This window comes from Aegilops tauschii, chromosome 7 (genome assembly GCF_002575655.3).
Source record: "Aegilops tauschii subsp. strangulata cultivar AL8/78 chromosome 7, Aet v6.0, whole genome shotgun sequence".
In the NCBI taxonomy this organism is placed as follows: Eukaryota; Viridiplantae; Streptophyta; class Magnoliopsida; order Poales; family Poaceae; genus Aegilops; species Aegilops tauschii.
The window spans coordinates 419,202,458-419,212,322 of record NC_053041.3 but is presented as its reverse complement, the minus strand read 5'-3'; positions in this window follow the sequence as shown (position 1 = coordinate 419,212,322).

Sequence of the window (9,865 nt, the reverse complement as noted above, 5' to 3'; positions counted from 1 at the left end):
GTTCACGAGGGTTAGGGCCGCGCCCCCTGCCTCGTGGCCCCCTCGGGCATCGTCTCGCGTTGATTCCACTTCCCAAAATTCACATATATTCCCAAAAAAATCTTCGTCAGTTTTTATCCCGTTTGGACTCCTTTTGATATGGATTTTCTGCGAAACAAAAAACATGCAACAAACAAGAACTGGCACTGGGCACTGGATTAATATGTTAGTCCCAAAAATAGTATAAAAAGTTGCCAAAAGTATATGAATGTTGTATAATATTGGCATGGAACAATCAAAAATTATAGATACGACAGAGTCGTATCAGGCCTCCAAAGCCAAAGTTCTCAGATGCCGCCCTTAGACTCATTGCTTCTAAGCCACCCCTGAAGATGTGGGTGGTTAAGAAAAATTAACTCTCTTTTGCAGGGAAAGGTCTCCAGCCGGAAATCAAAGGCTTCTGATGCTTATGCTGGGGACCTAAAACATCTTGTGGGACGCAAGATAAAATGCCAGAATGGTCTTACTATGCATTTCGTCCCAGGATTTCTTGACACACATCCTATCTACCCTAGCAAGGATTTCAACTTTGATAATATGCTTGTTCGTCAAATGTTTATGCTTCACATTTCCCTTGGTGAAGCCTATCCCCCAAACTGCACTGTAGGGTACGACACCAAAGGCTTCTGAGTGGATTATGGACAGTGGATGCACTAACCACATGACTGGTGATCAAAGTCTTCTTATGGATTCAACCCTACAACCGTTTGACAAAAGTCACATCAAATTTGCTGACACTGGTAAAAGCAAGGTATTGGGCCTAGGTAGAGTTGCAATCTTAAAGGACCAGCACATGGATAAAGTGATGCTTGTTGAATCTCTTGGTTTCAACTTAATGTCTGTCTCAATGCTTTGTGATCTGAACATGATTGTGATATTTGGAAAATATCGTTGCCTTGTGCTTATGGAATCTGACAAATCTCTAGTATTCGAAGGATATCGAAAAGATGATCTGTATATGGGAGATTTCTCAACAGGACCACAGCTGGCCGTATGCCTTCTAGCAAAAGCTTCAGAGTGATGGCTCTGGCATCGGAGGCTAGGGCATGCGGGCATGTGGAACTTGTACATTCTCGCGAAGAAGAAGCATGTCATAGGCATCGAGGGCGTCAAGTTCAAGAAGGATCATCTGTGCGGCGCCTGCGAAGCTGGAAAGATGACTCGGGCCAAGCATCCCTCGAATACAATCATGCCGATGACACGTCCCTTCGAGCTGCTTCACATAGACTTATTTGGCCCTACTCACTACTCTACCCTTACTACCACTGCTTGCCTCTATGGTTTCGTCATTGTTGATGATTACTCAAGATATACATGGGGGCACATAATTCTCTACAAGACTGAAGTGTAGGATGTCTTCAGACGATTCGCCAATCGTGCCATGACCAACTATGGCATCAAGATCAAGCACATCAAAAGTGACAACGGCACTGAATTCAAGAACACCGACCTCGACACTTATCTTGATACATTGGGCATCACACATGAGTTCTCGGCTCCATACACACCTCAGCAGAATGGCATCATGGAGCGCAAGAACAGAACCCTCATTGAGATGGAACGGACGATGCTCGATGAGTACAAGACCCCAAGGAAGTTCTGGCATGAAGCTATTGATACTACATGCCACGTCATCAACCGTGTTTATCTTCACAAGTTCCTAAAGAAGACATCATATGAGCTCCTGACTGGTAAGAAGCCAAACGTCAGCTATTTCAGAGTATTTGGTGCTAGGTGCTGGATCAAGGATCCGCATCACACTTCAAAATTTGCACCAAAAGCACATAAAGGTTTTATGCTTGGCTACGGAAAGGATTCACACTCCTACAGAATCTTCAACCTCTTTCACTACAAAGTGGTCGAAACTGTGGATGTGCGGTTCGATGAGACTAATGCCTCGCAAAGAGAGCACCTGCCAAATGTGCTAGATGAAGCTACACCAAGTGAATCTATCAAGCTTATGGGTACTGGAGAAATCATACCTTCAGAGGCACAGGCTGAAGAGGAAATCATCATTTCTGCACCTAATCAGCCTGAAGACACTGCTCAGCCTGAAGCCAATGCTGAAAATGAAGACAATGATCAGCAAGAGCAAAATCTTTGTCTAGTTCATCCTCATGTTGCAAATGAAGTACAGATTGAGAAGATAATTGATAGCATCAATGCACCTGGTCCACTCACTCGTTCAATAGGAACACAGCTAGCAAATTTCTGTGGGCACTTTGCATTTGTCTCAATATCTGAACCCAAGAAAGTTGACAAAGCCATCATGGAACCTGAATGGATTCAGGCTATGCAAGAAGAGCTTCAACAGTTTGAGCTGAACAATGTATCGAAGCTTGTAAAGCGTCTAGATCCTCGCAAGCACAACATCATCGTTACCAAATGGATCTATCGCAACAAACAAGATGAGCATGGTCAAGTTGTGAGAAACAAGTCTCATCTCGTTGCTCAAGGTTATACACAAGTTGAAGGGATTGACTTCGATGAAACATTTGCTCCTGTGGCTAGGCTTGAAGCCATTCGCATACTGCTAGCCTATGCCAACCACAACAACATTCTTCTGTACCAAATGGATGTAAAGAGTGCCTTTCTCAACGGCAAAATTGAAGAAGAAGTGTATGTTGCACAACCACCTGGTTTTGAAGACCCAAAGCATCCTGACATGGTATACAAGCTCAACAAGGCACTATATGGCCTCAAACAAGCACCTCGCGCTTGGTATGACACACTCAAAGACTTCCTGAAGAGCAAAGGCTTCAAACCTGGTTCTCTAGATCCCACTCTCTTCATGAAGACATATATGATGGTGAACTGTTTGTATGCCAAATCTATGTGGATGACATTATCTTCGGCTGCACTGACAAGAGATACAGTAATGAGTTTGGGCATATAATGCAAGAGCAATATCAGATATCCATGATTGGTGAGCTGAATTTCTTCCTTAGTCTTCAAATCCATCAGCAGAGTAATGGCATCTTCATATCACAAGAAAAATACCTCAAAGATTGCCTGAAGAAGTTTGGAATGCAAGACTGCAAAGGGTACACGACGCCAATGCCAACCAAAGGCCAATTGGGCCCCGACAACAATGGTAAAGAGTTCGATCAAAAGGTATACCGCTCCATGATAGGTTCTTTACTCTACTTATGTGCATCTAGGCCTGATATAATGCTTAGCGTTCGCATGTGTGCCCGATTCCAAGCGGCACCAAAGGAATCGCATCACTTAGCTGTGAAGGGAATTCTTCGATATTTGGCTTACACCCCAACACTAGGATTATGGTATCCAAAGGGCTCAGAGTTTGATCTAGTTGGATTCTCAGATGCTGATTATGCTGGTGACAAGGTTGGTCGCAAGTCCACATCTGGCACATGTCACTTTCTTGGACGATCTCTTGTTTGTTGGTCTTCAAAGAAGCAGAACTGTGTATCACTCTCCACTTCTGAATCTGAATCATTGCTGCTGGATCTTGCTGTGCTCAGCTTCTATGGATGAAGCAAACTCTCAAGGACTATGGCATCCACATGAAGCATGTGTCACTCTACTGCGACAATGAAAGCGCCATTACGATTGCCAACAATCCAGTCCAGCACTCGAAGACAAAGCACATTCAGATCCGTCATCACTTTCTCAGAGATCATGTCATGAAGGAAGATATTGATATCATTCACGTCAACACTGAAGGGAAATTGGCAGATATCTTCACAAGCCCTTGGATGAGAAAAGGTTTTGTAAGTTGCGATGTGAGCTAAATATCTTAGAATCCTCAAATGTCCTGTGATTGGACACACATCCTAACGCTTATGCATGTTGATGACTTAGATGTGCAACACACGAAGTAAAGTATATCTTCAATCAATGAAGACATACATTCTAAGTGTGAATACATTAACGCGGAATTTGACCTCGGAGCGCCACGATAATTGTGTGTCGTGTCTAGGTCTAATACTTCCTATACGGTGGGTAACGCCACCACCAAACTTTCTCGAAGATTTTTCTTTTGGCATCATGATTGCATTATCTTCGCATTTGGTTTGTCTTCAACATTGGTTTGACTTCAAGGTTTATCTTCGCAATGTTGATTTGGTCTTTTTATGATATATATATATATATATATATATATATATATATATATATATATATATATATATATATGCGTGTTCTGTCCTCTACAGCATTCACTTATAGCTATGTCTTCGAACTTGCCATTTTCTGAACTAAGTGAATGTGATCGGACCCTAACCCCTTCTATGCTTCTACCTCAAATTCTATCTATCTAGTCATATGCATTCTGTTGAATCGTGTCGAATATCTTCACTGGGTCCTTGTCAGCTGAAGATACAGAGACACACATTTAAAACTGCTTTCAATGTTATATCTCTTTTTCCTGAATACCGGAGAAGCCGGAACGACCACCCGACAAACCAGGCGTGCGTGGGAACATGGAACAACTTCCAATGAGTTGCATGCATGACACGTGTCCATCAGATGTGAACCGCCAGGGGCACCTGCGTAATTGCGTTGTGCCGCCATCTACCTTATAAATACCCATCCCGCGCGGTCATTATCTCCTCTTCCACCTTGCCACCTCGCTCAAAGCCTAGCGCCACCGCTAGCTCGCGTCGATGCTGGCGTCGAAGTGCTTAGCTGCCGCGACCTCTTCGACACCGTCCTCACGCCAGCCGCGGATCTCGTCTTCTCCCTCGCCGCCGTAGGTGTCTTCTGCCGCCAAGTTAGGGCGCAGGAGATTGGACTGCTCGGCCTCCCATCTGCCTCGTCTAGCAGTTCATTTGGGGTAAATAAATCTCACTTTTACCGTCTTTTTGATCTGTCAAATCCATCCACTTCAACCAAAAGTGGTTTCTACACTTCCAAATCTGGATCTGTCTCTTTCTGAATGTCATATCTTGCAAAGTATATTCACTTATGCTTCATAACTAGTTAGATTCCTCACTTGTACTTATTCTTGGATTCGTACGAATCTGGAACCAACTCACTTCAAATAAGTGAATGTCTTCGCACTATGAGGTCAATGTCTTCAAACTGATTTATCTTCAAAATCTTCTGAGAATGCATATGACCTCTTCCCCTTCCCTCGCATCTCTAATGCTGTCACAGGTACATGTCCGTGGGAGAATCCCTTGGTTCTCATAGTCTGCATTCATTTGCAGAATTCTTACAGCATCATATTCACTCCCCTGAAGCCAGTTCTTGCTTAACAAGTAGACGGAAGCCTTTCACTGTTCTGAAGCCTATCTGTCTGAATATCATGGCCACTGAGAAATATGCTAGGAAGGGTGGCAGACAGCGTCGTGGAAATACAGCTCTAGATCTGCCTCCGGATCTGTATGAAATGTACAAGACCTATCCAGAGGAGAACTATAATCAGCACAAAACCTGAATCCAATGGATCCAAAGATATTGGGCAGAACAGTGGTTCAAGTACAATTTCGTCACTGTTGAATATGCTGAGAAGAACGCTATCAAGCGCCCGTGGGACGATATTCTTTACAGAAATCTGCAACCCAAGTCCAAGCTTGAAGCTATTGCCCAAGGCTTCTATCCTTGCATGGTCCGAGGACCGCAACCTGAAAATGCCGACCCATCATCTTTGTTATGGTGTCGTGACGACAATCTCTTCAAGCGCAACTATCAGTTTGCTAAGGAGTCAGCTACAAAGAACAGAAAAGCTTTCGGACTCAACTTCAACCCTGCTCCATCTGCTCCAAGACAAGATGGCACTCGGGAAGCCAATCCCAATGTCATCGGACCCTTCAATAGCTTCGATGGTCTCCTCTCCCACATTCCTGCTCAGAGGGCCATAATACGTCTCCAACGTATCTATAATTTATGAAGTATTCATGCTGTTATTTTATCATTCTTGGATGTTTTACAATAATTTTATAGAAGCTTTATATCATTTTTTGGGACTAACCTATTGACCCAGTGCCCAGTGCCAGTTGTTTTTTACATCGCAGGAAATCAATACCAAACGGAGTCCAAACGCAACGAAACTCCACGGGGATTTTTTATGGGCCAGAAAACATCCATTGGGCCAGAGCAGCACCTGGGGGGTGCCCCGAGGGGGGCACAACCCACCAGGGCGCGCCCAGGTGGGTTGTGCCCACCTCCGTGGCCTCCCGCACCCCTCTTTGCACTATAAATTCCCAAATATTCCGAAACCCATCGGGGTTAAACTAGATCAGAAGTTCCGCCGCCGCAGGGCTCCGTAGCCACCGAAAACCAATCTAGACCCATTCCGGCACCCTGCTGGAGGGGGAATCATCTCCGATGGCCATCTTCATCATCCCGGCGGCCACCACAATGAGGAGGGAGTAGTCCACCCTCGGGGCTGAGGGTTTGCACCAGTAGTTATGTGTTTAATCTCTCTCTCTCGTGATATATATCACGGGCTTTGTTAATATAGTCGGATCATATGATGTTTCTACCCTCTATACTCTTGTTATGATGAATTGAATCTTTACCCTTTGAAGTTTTGTCTTGTCGGATTGAATATTCAGAGATGAGAACACATGATATATATCTTGCGGTATGAATACTTGAGGTGACAATTGGGGTATCATATTGATTCACTTGATATGTGTCTTGGCATTCAACTCGCGAATTCCCGCGGTGATATTGGGGTAATCTATGCATAGGGGTTGATGCACGTTTTTCTTCGGTAGAAACTTTGGGGGTCCCCTTGTAGTTCCTTGTGTGGATTGAGTATTATGAATATGAATTTGCTTTGGTGTTATCTTAGTACGGACTCTAGGATAGATCAAATGGAAAAAATAGCTTTGTGTTATTTTAGTACGGACTCTTGAATAGATCGAACGAAAAAGAATAGCTTTGAGGTGGTTTCGTGCCCTACAAACAATTCCTATCTTTTGTTCTTTGCTAATAGGAACTCGGGAGTGATTCTTTATTGCACTTTGAGGGATAATCATATGATCCAACTATGTTAGCACTGTTGAGAGATTGCACTAGTGAAAGTACGGACCCTAGGCCTCATTTTCAAGCATTGCAATACCGTTTTTGTGCCCGTATACTATTTGCTACCTTGCTGTTTTTTATTTATTCAGATTATAAAAATATATTTCTACCATCCATATTACACTTTTATCACCATCTCTTTGCCGAACTAGTGCACCTATACAATTTGCCATTGTATTGGGTGTGTTGGGGACACAAGAGATTTCTTGTATTTGGTTGCAGGGTCGTTTGAGAGAGACCACCTTCATCCTACACCTCTCACGGATAGATAAACCTTAGGTCATCCACTTGAGGGAAAATTGCTACTGTCCTACAAAACTCTGCGCTTGGAGTTCCAACACGTGTCTACAAGAATAAAGTTGCATAGTAGACATCAGGCCACAGTGGATCAGTCTGCAGATGACGCAGACTCTGAAGATGCTCCTGCACCACCGAAGCAGAAGAAGACAAAAGCTTCGAAGCCCTCTGCTACACCAACCGCTTCGACAGTGAAGCCATTGAAGGCTGCACCTCCTGAACCCAGTGTGCAGTCTGAAGACCTGTCTCGTGTGTCCAAGAGGACCAAGAAGACCAAACAGCCCAATAAATTTTCTGGGCACAACCTGACTCCTGCTGCCGTTCTACGGAACGAGGAAGACACCATTGATCTGTCAAGTGATGAAGATCTTGGTGATGAAGCTCTAGAGATGCTGATCAAGAGCAAGCATGAGGCAGAGATCTTCAATGATCTGCCCCTCTTTGATGTTGATATTTTGAACAACTTCATCGATGAATGGTTTGATGACCAGAGCATCAGTATTGATGACCTGCAGCTGCCAGTGAACAGCAACGTCACTTTTCATGGAGCTATTGCAAATGAATTGGACTTAGCTCAGAAAATCGTCGAGCTCAAGAACAAGCTTGATCATGAGAAGGCGCATTTCAACAAGCACATGGCCAAGCTCAGTGTGGCTGCTGTGCAAATTTTCAAAAAGATGTTGCATGATCTCAAGGCTGAATTCCACAAGAAGCATGAAGAAGCCAAAGGCTCACGCGAGCCCATGACGTACTATGCGCAGAAATGTGTTCAGGCGCATAATGAAGCTGAGAAGAGAAAGGCTCTTGGGCGTCCTGGCATCGACCCCAGAATGGCTGCCAAGTATAAGAAGAAGTCTGCTGACACCCAACCTGAAGCTCAATGGCAGGAACGACCAAGCATAGCCTTCCCTGCCAGTATGACTGGCTCGAAGCCAAAGGTCTCCTTAGCAGCTTCAGAGATGAAGAAAACCAGGCATGCTGAAGCCGAAGCTAGGAAGAGGAAGCTCAAGGATACATCTGATGATGCTCCCTCCAAGAAGAAATCGAGGACAAAGGCTTCAAAGTCTTCAAAGAAAGAGCGTGCTGCTGCCCCAGAGCCCCTCATAGTTGAGCCTATCTCAGTTGCCCTTCCTGCTTCAACCAATCAAGAACGTCGCCTTGTGATTCATGAGCCCGCTTCCACAGAGGCTCCAGAAAGGGAAGCAGTTCCAGCTGTTGACCCCAACGCAGCTGAAGACATTGGTCGTGAAGACAATGTGCATGATGATGAAATCCTTCCTCAGCTCGAGCCCCTGTCGGTATCATCGCCTGCTCCAATGAGCAGTGAACTTATTAGCATTGGTCGTCCATTGATGCCAATTGCTCAAAATGACTCATGGACTGAGCGCCAACAACAAGGCACCCCTGTGCAAGATGAAACACCACGTACTCCACCTGCTCAAGTCACCTCTTCGGTACTTGATGATGACAACTACATGGAGACCACTCCTTCTCCAAAGGCGTCGCCAGCATTTCGCAGGCTTCGCAAAGGCCTCAGGCCACAGGTCTCCATGTCGAGCATTCCAGAAGAAGAAGCGCAACACACTAGCTCAGTAGCACGTCAAGTGTTTCTTGAAGCCACTCCTTCTGCAACTGCCTGTGAGTCTGAAGCCAAGACTGTTGAAGACATTCCGGCTGCATCAGCCAAAGAAGAAAGAGAAGTCACCCCCCCAAGTGATCCAGTCATTCTTGAAGAGAATGTGATCATGCCCGACCCTCCAGTCGTTGAACAGATGGAGGTTGAAAACACTAAGGCTGCCACCAACAACGCCACTGAAGCCAATGACACTGTCATGGCTGAAGACAATGTGGAGCCCGAGGCTAATGTAAATGCTGAAGCCACTGTGACGCCAATCACCTTGGATGGCGCTGTTCCTCCTCCAAGGCCTCACACCATGGAACGTGCATTCAATCATGATGGTGGGCTTGTCACAGTTAGATGGCCGATTATGGTTCCACCCACTGCTCTTGGGCCATAGTATGACTATCATGTGGAGCAGAGGCCTCAAGTTCAGAAGCCAAAGCCACGTCTGCCAAGGCTTCCAAGTGTTGTCACCACTCAGGGCTCATTCAGTGTGCTCAGCTTTAGAGAGCACAATACTTTCTTTGACAGCGCCAAGAACCCGTACACGAAGCCCAAGATCACCTCTGACAGATTTTGGAGTCATCGGCAGGGAAGCTATTATTCTTGCATCTTGTACAACCAAGACCGGATTTTTCCACACAAACGTCTGGATTGTGATGCTATGGCTGGGCTGCCATGTCTTGAAGAGGCTCTTGACTGCTTTCGGGATGTTGGTCTTCTGCCCTTTGTGACTGACAAGGAGCATTGGAACAAAGAGCTTCTGCTGCAGTTCTATGCCACACTACACATTCGAGGCTACAACAGGGATACGAAGACTTGGATCCTTGAGTGGATGACAGGTGATGTTCATCACGAAGCCAAAGCTCAAGATATCATCGAGCTTAATTCCCTGCCCACTCTAGGTGA